The sequence below is a fragment of the Panicum virgatum genome, chromosome 3N, assembly GCF_016808335.1.
Source record: "Panicum virgatum strain AP13 chromosome 3N, P.virgatum_v5, whole genome shotgun sequence".
Taxonomy (NCBI): Eukaryota; Viridiplantae; Streptophyta; class Magnoliopsida; order Poales; family Poaceae; genus Panicum; species Panicum virgatum.
In genome coordinates this window covers 25346850-25357606 of record NC_053147.1, presented here as the reverse complement: position 1 = coordinate 25357606, position 10757 = coordinate 25346850, and the positions used below count along the sequence as shown (strand labels likewise).

At 46.5% G+C, this 10757-nt stretch overlaps 1 long non-coding RNA gene across 1 annotated transcript; it reads right to left on the bottom strand.

Moving 5' to 3' along the window:
• Positions 1 to 258: 258 nt before the first annotated feature.
• LOC120667448 lies at positions 259 to 1164 on the bottom strand. Its single transcript, XR_005672192.1, has 2 exons — positions 834 to 1164; positions 259 to 726 (listed from the first exon to the last, which is right to left on the bottom strand). It is a non-coding gene; the product is annotated as an uncharacterized LOC120667448 (long non-coding RNA).
• Between the last annotated feature and the right edge of the window lie 9593 nt (positions 1165 to 10757).

Sequence of the window (10757 nt, the reverse complement as noted above, 5' to 3'; positions counted from 1 at the left end):
AATCCTTCCGTACCAGACAAAGAAAACAAACAACCTAAGTATTATGGTAAAAAAAATACTTGGGGTTGCAATTGTGTGGAATATGGTTGTGAACTCATTTTTTCAAACAAAATGATAAACACCTAATACAGAAAGGTAAGTTTGACTCACATATTGAGCTCAGAATTGCTGCAATATTCCTACAATCTTTACTAACTTTTCTTCTTCTCCTTCGCAAAATTCCACACAAGGAAAAATGAATGATGTGGATAAGTTGACTCAAGGAAAAAAGTTAAAAGTTTTATAGCAGGTACTAACTTGACAAAACATTATTAAGAAATATAGCGGTCCTAGATGTACATAAATTATGAGAAGCACCCAAAGATCCACCAAGCTGCAGGTCCACCAGATCCTCCCTCCATCGAATCAAGCAACAGCTCGTGCTCATAAATTTGCCTACACGATTCTTTCCCTCAAAAACCAAAGCAGCACAACAAGCAGCTGCACGCCATGTCTCTTCTCTCCTTCAGAATCCAAGAAAATAGCCTTACAAGCACCAGTTTTTCTCCCTGCTCTGAATCTCCACCTAGTAAACCACATCAGCAGCTTATCCATTGATCTCATCCAAGCCAGAGCAGAGCACGCTTTCTATTTCTGCAAACTAGAAAAACAGGCGGCAGACTATCCTTCTCCCTGATCTTGTTCCTTTAGTCCTTCTGCAGATCCTCAGCGCTACTCGTCCTCCATCTGTATAGTCAATAAGTTTACGAGTCAGATTAAAGTAGTTTAGATTGTAGATTGTATATAAAAAGGAGCAGAGAAGCAGATCCTCATGGTCGGAGGAGATGGAGGACCTGGAGTGCAGGAGGACGGGCGGAGGGGAACGAAGCTGCACGACATGGGATCTCATCCCGGCGTCCACCGCTTCCCGTCACTCCCACCTTGCGCCACCCTAGCTCACGCTACCACCCGCCCCTGCCGCAACCCGTCCGTCCGCCGACCGCTACACGCCGCACCCCATAGCTCCCAAGCAGAGGCCCAGCCGATGCCTGGGTGGAGGGGCATAGCCGGGATGCCGGAGGTGCGGGGTGCGTGCCTGAGGCGCTGCCGCATCGCGTGCGAGCGCAGGAGGATGGGCAGAGGGGAAAGAAACCTCACAACGAGCGATCTGCTCGTGCGAGCACGGCAACGCGGGAGGAGGGGGTCCACCTGTCTGAAAACTGGACATGGGGGCATGAAGCCGCGCGGGGTCTGGTGTGCGAGCGCAGGACGATCGGGTCAACTGTCTATAACTAGACTAGCAACTCCAACTCATCTCTTATTTTTAGCCCCCTATTCCACTTGTCTCTCATCCTATTTCTCTCTCATATTTCACAATGAACTCCAACAGACTTCTCATACTTACTCCCATACCTCGAACTCTCTCATTTTTTTATTCATATCAAGTAACTACTATGATAATTATTTTGAATTACCGTTTTATTTTTGCACGATTTATTTGCAACGGCTAGATTTCGAACAGCTATTTTTCGAACAGCCTGTTTTCCGAGGATATCAAATACAAATTGCAAAAACATTGCATATATCAATTCCTCTGTTGAATCTGCACAAGAAAATGGGCTTCTGTTTTCTTCTCTTCTCTACCCACTATCTCTCTCTGTTGAAGCACAACAGGTGGACGAGTAGCACACAGGAGCCGGCCACGAGCACGAGAGCGAGTCGTGCTTGCTCCCCTCCCCAACTTCCCTCCCCTTCAATGAGTAGCACAGCAGCACCGCAGGCAGCAATGAGCCCTGCTTGCTCCTCTCCCCTCCATGAGCAGCACAGCATGCAGCGACGAGCACAGGCCGCAGATCCTCACCCCAACCTCCATCGACCATGCGGATCCAAGCCAAGCAGCTGCAGTGTGCCCTCCCACCACCTCTCGCCGCGGGCGCCGCGTCCAGACCCGCGCGCTGGCCGGAATCGGTCCTCCCTCCCTCCCAGACCTCCCGCCCCCTATCTTGGCCGCCGGGGCCGGCGCGACTGAAGAAAAATGGAGACTATGGGAGGTGCGCACTTGGAGGGAGCGATGTGCGTGCCGGTGTGGGAAGGGGGCGGTCGTTGCTCCTCGCCCCAGATGAGAGTCCAGACCAGAGCTCCTAGATGTAAGAGGTCGGACCTCTCGATGAGAGGTCTTCTATCCTTAGTAAGCCGATGAGAGGTGGGTTGGAGATGTTTTTGGTGTTTCTCTCTCCTAAATGCAGGATAGGAGGTCTGATGAGAGGTGGGTTGGAGTTGCTCTAAGTTCCTATGTTAGGGCACCGGCATCTGCTATCGCATCCTCCAGGATGCGGATAGCAGACGAAGGCGCTGCAGCAGGGACGCTACCGCGTCCGCGGCGGTAGCGGATGGAGGTTGTTCCTCCAAATTAAGCAGAGTAGCGGATGTGTGCTACACCCGCTTCGGTCCCACTTCGCCTTCGACGCCAACTGCTACGCACGTGGAGCCGTGGAACCCGTGCACCGGCCTCTCCGCGCTGGTGCACCGTTGCTACTTCGTCTCGCCGCGCTGTCCGCACCCCTTCCTTCCGCCGGACGCAGCTGGTCCCCGAGCTCCGTCGGCCGTAGCTCGTTCGCGATCTCCTACGCCGCCGTCGCGAGCTCCGCCACTACCCCTGATCCACCGTCCCGCGCCGCGCTTCCCGACGGCTCCATCTGCGGCTCCGCCTCGCGCTTTCGGCTTCGCCCCACGCTACTCCTCGCCACCTCCGCCCTACGTCGCACCGCTCCTTGGCCCTGCGTCGCACCGCACACCTCGGCCTCCGCGCCGCATCGCTACCATCCTGTCGCTGCCGCTTCACCGTGCCGGCCTCGTCTGCGCGTCGCCCCACCACTGCCGTCCACGCACCGTCCCGCCGCGCGGAGGCCTCACGTGCGCACGGGTGGAGGGAGCCAAGGAGGGCAGGTGCGGCCCGGCGCTCGTCGGGGGAGGGAGCAGAGGAGGACAGGGGAGGGAGGCAGGGAGGGCAGGTGTGGCCCCGCGTCGCACCTCCGCCCTGCGCCTCACCGCTACTCAGCCCTGTGTTGTGCCGCGCACCTCAGCCTCCACGTCGAGCCGCTGCCATCCCGCGCTGGCCTCGTGTGCGCATCGTCTTGCCACAGCTGGCCTCGCGCCGTCCCGCCGCGCGACGGCCTCGCGTGCGCGCCGGTAGAGGGAGTCGGGTAGGGCAGATGTGGCCCCGCTGTAAGCATCTAGGCCCTCTAGGTATGTTTCGGTGATTAATGACAACCATTATTGTGACTAATGAGTTTGTGCAGCTTAATGAATCATTATCGCTCATTTGGTCATATGTTAAAGAGGCCCCTCAATTTCATTATTCAAAAAGGCGATCTCGGTATTCATCTCAAATTTATAACAAGACTAAGGATCTTTCTAGTCCTAAGTGTCGCAAGGTTGAGAAGGACACTTAGATTAGTATAGGTTTTGTAGTTTTATAGAGGTCGCACTATTAAGAGGGGTTAAGGCCAAGTAACTTGAGCATGGACATGGTCAATCAAAAATGGATGCACACTATGGTCACTCAGGTTCCTAGAAGTTCAAATAAGTGGTTTTCAACTTATATCTCAAGAATATTTGGATTTCATTCAAGACTCAAATCAGAAAAGGCAAAATCAGAAAAAGTCTATACACCGGTTTAACCGACACCTCCAATTTTCTATACGTCGGTTAAACGCAGTTAGCAGAGTCTGGACAAGTACATACACCGGTTAAACCAACGATATTTGAAATTAACGTCGGTGCAGTTGTCCAGAACATTGGTTTTCCAGGTGTTTCAAGTTATATACACCGGTTAAACCGACGATGTTTGAAATTAACGTCGGTGCATTAGCCCAGAGAGTTGGTTTTTTCCAGGGATTTTAGAAGTTATACTCACCGGTTAAACCGACGATGGATTTGGGTTAACGTCAGTGCAGTTGTCCAGAGAGTTGATTTTTCAGTTGATCAGTGTACAACTACACTCACCGGTTAAACCGATGATACGTTGGTTAATCTGCCCGAGTTGTAATGGCTAGTTTTCCAAATGGGCAGTTTACATTCATCGGTTAAACCGATGCTGACAATTAGAGGATCGTCGGATTAACCGGCGTTAAGTACTTTTCTGGCAGCTTTTCTCCAACGGCTCTATTCGTGTGAGCTGCCTATATATACCCCTCCAATGGGTCATTTTGAACACTCTTGACACCAGGCAACATTCATACACTCATACTATTGTTGAGAGCCACCTTGAGCTTCATCTTCCACATATTTGTTCATTCAATCATCCAAGAAGCAAGACTAAGGATTTGAGTAGAGAGAAGCTTGTGTGCATCTGTTCTTGGTGATCGGTTCTTACTCAAGTGAAGGCCCTAGCTTGTTACTCTTGGTGATTGGCAGCACCTAGGCGATCATGGTGATTGAGGAGTTTCTTCCAGAGCTTGCCAATGATTGTGGGAGCTCGAAGAAGTTTGTACGTGGCTTGAGCTCCACCACGCCGGGATGGTGAACGGAGACTCTTAGTGAGCGCCCTCGTCTCGATGACATGGGAGGCGACAAGACTCTTAGTGAGTGTCACAACGTGGATTAGGGGTGTGTGCCAACACATCGACACCACGGGAAAAAATCCGGTTGTCTCTTGCCCTCTCTTTACTTTCAAGCACTTACTTTCATGCAATTATTCATGTGCTTGACCTTAGAGATCATAACTTAGCTCTACCTTACTTAGTTCCATATCTTGTTGTATCTTTGATAGCTTGTGTAGTTTGCTTAGTTAGCTGGTTGGTGAATTGAGCCGTACTAGTATTGCATAGGTTAAGGTTGCTTTAATTTGTTTTAGAAATTTGAAAAAGGCCCAATTCACCCCCTCTTGGTCCATCGATCCTTACAATTGGTATCAGAGCCTCGTTGCTCATTTGGATCATTATGCCTCACCGCCTAGAGCTATGGCCAAGATGGGTGGTTCGCCACCTCACTTCGAGGCCAAGAACTTTGCTTTTTGGAAAGTTCGCATGGCCGCATATCTTGATGCGATTGCCCCCGAAGTGTGGTTAGCAACTAAGACCGGGTTCACCGGAAATCCCACCCCCGAACAACTAAAGTGGAATGCAAAGGCTAGAAATGCAATTTTCGAAGCCATTAGTGAGGAAGTCTTTGCTAGAGTAAATGGCATGGACTTGGCAAGTGATATTTAGAAAGAGCTAATTGAAATTCATGAAGGCTCCATAAAAGTTCGTGAGCAAAAATATCACTTGTATAGAGCTAAGTATGATTCCTTTAAGATGCTAGCTCATGAAAATTGCAATGATATGTATTCTCGCTTGAATGTCATTGTCAAGGACATTAATGCTCTTGAAGTATCTAAAATTGACAGTGGCTCCATCAACCGCAAGATTCTCATGCTCCTTCCGAAGCCCAAGTACAACATCATCAATGCTATGCTTCAAAAGGAGAATCTTGATATGATGAAAGTGGGAGAGGTTGTGGGCGAAATTCGCGCTCATGAAATTGGTATCCTTGGTATGTCCGAATAGCCAACTACAAGCAAAACAATCGCTCTCAAAACCAAGGCCAACAAGCACCGCAAGCTCAAGATGATCAAGCAAGAATCAAACTCAAGCAATGAAGAAGAAGATCATCATGAAAGCTCATCCGATGATGAAGAAGATGGAGAACTTGCTCTCATGATGAGAAAGTTCACACGCTTGAGTGACAAGATAAACAAGAAGGGTTACAACTTTGACCATAAAAGAAGGATGTTCTGGCCAAGGGAAGATGTCAAGCACAAAACATGCTACAAATTGTGGAGAAAAAGGCAACATCTCTCCCGATTGCCCCAAGCCGGACAAGAGAAAGAAGGACAACAAGAGCAAGCATCACCATGATTAAAGCGATGATGATGAAGATGAAAAGAAGAACAAGAACAAGAAACTTGGGAAGAAGAGCCATGACAAGAAGACCAAGCGCTTCCCAAAGAAGAAAGGCCACACCAAGAGAAGTTTCTTGGTGAAAAAACAAGAATGGGTGACCGATGTCTCATCAAGTGAAGATTCAAGTGATGAAGAAGACATCGTCACCATCGCCCTCACCAATGAAGAACCACCGCTACCTCCACCTCCCATGTGCCTCATGGCCAAAGGTAACTCTAAGGTATGTGAGAGTGAAGATGATAGTGATGATGAGCTTGACCCTTATGAGTTTACTAACCTCATTAATGAGTATACATCCGTTATCAAGAGAGAAAAGGGCAAAGTCAAGCTTCTTGAGAGCACTCATGCCAAGTTAGAGCTTGCCCACTCCGATTTGCTTGGCAAGTACAATGACTTGCTCAAAAAGCACAATGAGTCACTTGTACTTGCTAAGCAAGTTGAAGAGAGCCACAAAAAGCTTAAACAAGAGCATAGGGAGTTGTCTCACAAATATTAAGAACTTGAATTTGCCTATGAAGCTATTGACCCAAGTCTTGAGAACTCTTTCAATGAAAATATTGAAAAGGTCAATGCTTCTACTTCATGTGATGACCTACTCATTAATGCAAGTGCTACTAATATTGTGCCTGAGCTTGCTCCTTCTAGGGAAAAGGAATTGATGGATCAAGTGGCAAGCCTCAAGAGTAGTGTGGAGAAGCTCTCACGAGGAGAATACATCCACAAGGAAATTATCTTCAACAATGCTCGTGACTATGGCAAGAGAGGTCTTGGTTCATTTCCGGAGCCAAATCAAGGCACTACTCCTTCTCCGAAGATCAAGACTAGCTTCATCAAGAAAGTTGGTTCATATTGCCAACATTGCCATGCCACCGGGCACCACACTAGGGAGTGCACCTTACCATCACGCCCTCTTCCCACTTTACCAAAGAATTACTCATTAATGTTTCAAAATAACCATTTTCTTTTGAGTAAAGTAAAGGGCAAGGCGAATGCCAAATTCATTGACAAAATCACTAAGGTGTCAAAGAAGAAGCTCCCCAAGCAACTTTAGGTTCCAAAAGCTCTTGTCACACATGTGCAAGGCCCAAAGCTTGTTTGGGTTCTAAAAACTCAAAAGTGAAATTCTCATGTGTGTAGGTGAACTACAAAGCCGGTGGAAAATATTGGGTACTTGATAGCGGTTGCTCTCAACACATGACCGGCAATGATAGCATGTTCATCTCTCTTGAAGACCCCGGCGATCATGAACATGTCACCTATGGTGATAACTCAAGGGGAAAAATTTTAGGTTTGGGTAGAATAGCAATTTCAAAAGATTTATCTTTTTCTAATGTCGTGTTTGTAGAAGCACTTAGTTTTAATCTTATTTCAATTGCTCAATTATGTGATCTTGGACTAACGTGTACCTTTGACAAGAATGGTGTTGTAGTAACCCTTGAAGAAGACAAGTCATTGGTATTCACGGGGTTTAGGCATGACAACATTTACTTGGTGGATTTCTCTTCAAAGCAAACAAGCTCCATGACATGCCTATTCACCAAGTCGTCGCTTGGGTGGCTTTGGCATAGAAGAATTGCTCATATTGGCATGAGCAACCTCAAGAAAGCCCACAAGAGAGGGTTGATCACCGGCTTGAAGGACGTCACATTTGACAAGAACAAATTATGTAAAGCATGTCAAGCCGGAAAGCAAGTTGCAACACATCATCCCATCAAGATGATGTTGTCTACCTCCAAGCCGCTCGAGCTACTACACATGGATCTCTTTGGTCCAACTACATACAAGAGCATTGGTGGTAACCTCTATTGCCTAGTAATCGTTGATGATTTTTCACGTTATACTTGGGTCATGTTTCTAGGCGATAAGAGTGAAACTCCAGAAGTCTTCAAGACATTTGTAAGAAGAGCTCAAAGGGAGTACAACTCCCCAATTGTGAAGATCCGGAGTGACAACGGCACCGAGTTCAAGAATATGAAGATTGAAGAATGGTGCGATGAAGAAGGCATCAAGCATGAGTTCTCCGCCACCTACACGCCTCAACAAAATGGAGTGGTAGAAAGAAAGAACAAAACTCTAATCACTCTAGCAAGAGCAATGTTGGATGATTATGGCACATCCGAGAAGTTTTGGGCGGAAGGAATCAATACGGCTTGCCATGTATCCAACCGAGTGTATCCCCACCGACTCCTCAAGAAAACTCCATATGAGCTCATCACCTGGAAGAAACCAAATATATCCTACTTTCGAGTCTTTGGTTGCAAATGCTTCATCTATAAGAAGAAAATGCTCGGTAAGTTTGAGAGTAGATGTGATGAAGGATTCTTTCTTGGTTATGCATCAAACTACAAGGCATATAGAGTATTCAATCAAACCTCCGGGTTAGTTGAAGAAACATGTGATGTGGAGTTTGATGAATCTAATGGCTCCCAAGAGGAGGTTGTTGGCTATGACAATGTAGGTGATGAGGAGATTGATGAAGCTTTGAAGAAGATGTCCATTGGGGATATCAAGTCGGAAGAGGTGTATGAAGGCAATGATCAAGGGGGAGGACCTTCCTCATCTACACCAAGCACCTCCATGGCACCCCAAGTGGATGAAGATCGAGAAAAAGATGATCCACAATCTCAAGAAAATGTGCCAACGTCAACACCCCAAGTCCAAGAACAAGAAGAGGAAAATGTTCCACCACAAGCACAAGTCACCCATGATCCACTTCAACAAACATCCACGCATGAACCGCCAGTGAAGCATGGTCGCATCTCCAAGGATCATCCAATTGGTCAAATCATTGGTAGTCCTTCCAAGGGAGTAAGAACTCGCTCTAAGCATGTCTCATTTTGCGAACATTACTCGTTTGTTTCTTGTATTGAACCCACTAGCATAGAGGAAGTGCTTGAGAACTCAGATTGGGTGATGGCCATGCAAGAAGAATTGAACAACTTCACCCGTAATGAAGTTTGGGTCCTCGAAGCTCCTCCGAAAAACAAGAACATCATCGGCACCAAGTGGGTCTTCCAAAACAAGCAAGATGAACATGGGGTGGTGATACGCAATAAAGCAAGACTTGTGGCAAAAGGGTTTTCTCAAGTCGAAGGTTTGGATTTTGGTGAAACTTTTACTCCAGTCGCAAGACTTGAAGCTATCCGCATCCTTCTTACTTATTCTTCACATCATAATATCAAGTTATATCAAATAGATGTGAAAAGTGCATTCTTAAATGGCATTATTAACGAACTTGTTTATGTTGAGCAACCTCCCGGGTTTGAAGATCCGAGGAATCATAACCATGTTTATAGGTTGCACAAGGCACTCTATGGGCTCAAACAAGCTCCAAGGGCTTGGTATGAGAGGCTTCGTGACTTCCTAATCATGCAAGGCTTCAAGATCGAGAGGGTGGACACCATATTGTTCACAAAAGACGTCAACGGGGATCTTTTCATTTGTCAAATTTATGTTGACGATATTATCTTTGGCTCAACTAATGAATTACTAAGCCATGAGTTTGCTACCATGATGTCTAGGGAATTCGAGATGTCCATGATCGGCGAATTGACCATCTTCCTTGGTTTTCAAGTCAAACAATTGAAGGAAGGGACGTTCATCCATCAAGAAAAATATACTAAAGATATCTTGAAGAAGTTCAAGATGGATGAATGCAAGCCGATCAAGACACCCATGGCAACCAATGGGCATCTCGACTTGGATGTGGACGGTAAACTGGTTGATCAATCCCTCTATCATTCTATGATAGGGTCTTTGCTTTACCTTACCGCATCTAGGCCCGATATAATGTTTAGTGTGTGCTTGTGTGCCCGCTTTCAAGCAAACCCAAAGGAATCACACATCTCGGCTGTGAATAGAATCCTTCGATATCTCAAGCACACCCCAAGCATAGGCTTGTGGTACCCCAAAGGCGCTAGCTTAGATCTCTTGGGATACTCGGATTCGGATTTTGCTGGAAGCCGTGTGGATCGCAAGAGTACCTCCAGGGGTTGCCACTTGCTTGGGCGTTCTCTAGTTTCTTGGTCAAGTAAGAAGCAAAATTCCGTGGCTTTGTCCACCGCGGAAGCGGAATATATTGCGGCCGGTGCATGTTGTGCCCAAATCCTATATATGATGCAAACGCTTTTGGACTTTGGTGTGAAACTAGATAGGATTCCACTCCTTTGTGACAATGAAAGTGCTGTAAAAATTGCCAAAAATCTGGTTCAACACTCTCGCACAAAGCACATTGATATTCGCCATCACTTCTTGCGTGATCACGAAGCTAAAGGAGACATATCTCTTCAAGGTGTGAGATCCGAGGAGCAATTGGCGGATATATTCACAAAACCATTAGACGAGAGTACATTTGTTAGGCTAAGAAATGAGCTTAATGTATTAGATGCGGCAAACGTCATGTAAGTTGCCATGTCATATAGAAAAATGCATACATATAGGACACTTGTCTAACCATGGTAAGATAGTGATGAGCATGGGTTTAGCTAGAGGTGGTGGTCCACTTGTTTTCCTCTAGGCTTGTAGAAAGGCTCATCATGAAGAAGCTTCCCGTGGGTTCAAACTTGACAAGTAGAGCTTAAATTCTTGTTATGCGTTTCTTGTCATATAGATGTGTACTTCATGTTTACTATTCTTTCGCATATGATTTTAGCTTGCACCATCATTGCATGCGTAAGGGTCACAAAGGAGATCACTTGATGAAAATGAGACTTGTTTCATATGCAAGATCTTAATTCATGAAAAGTGAAAAGAGCAAAGTGTTAGGTGCGTTATTGCCTAGTGAGTCATGTCATGATGAGTTTGAAGCTCTCTATCTTCAATAGTCCTATGACA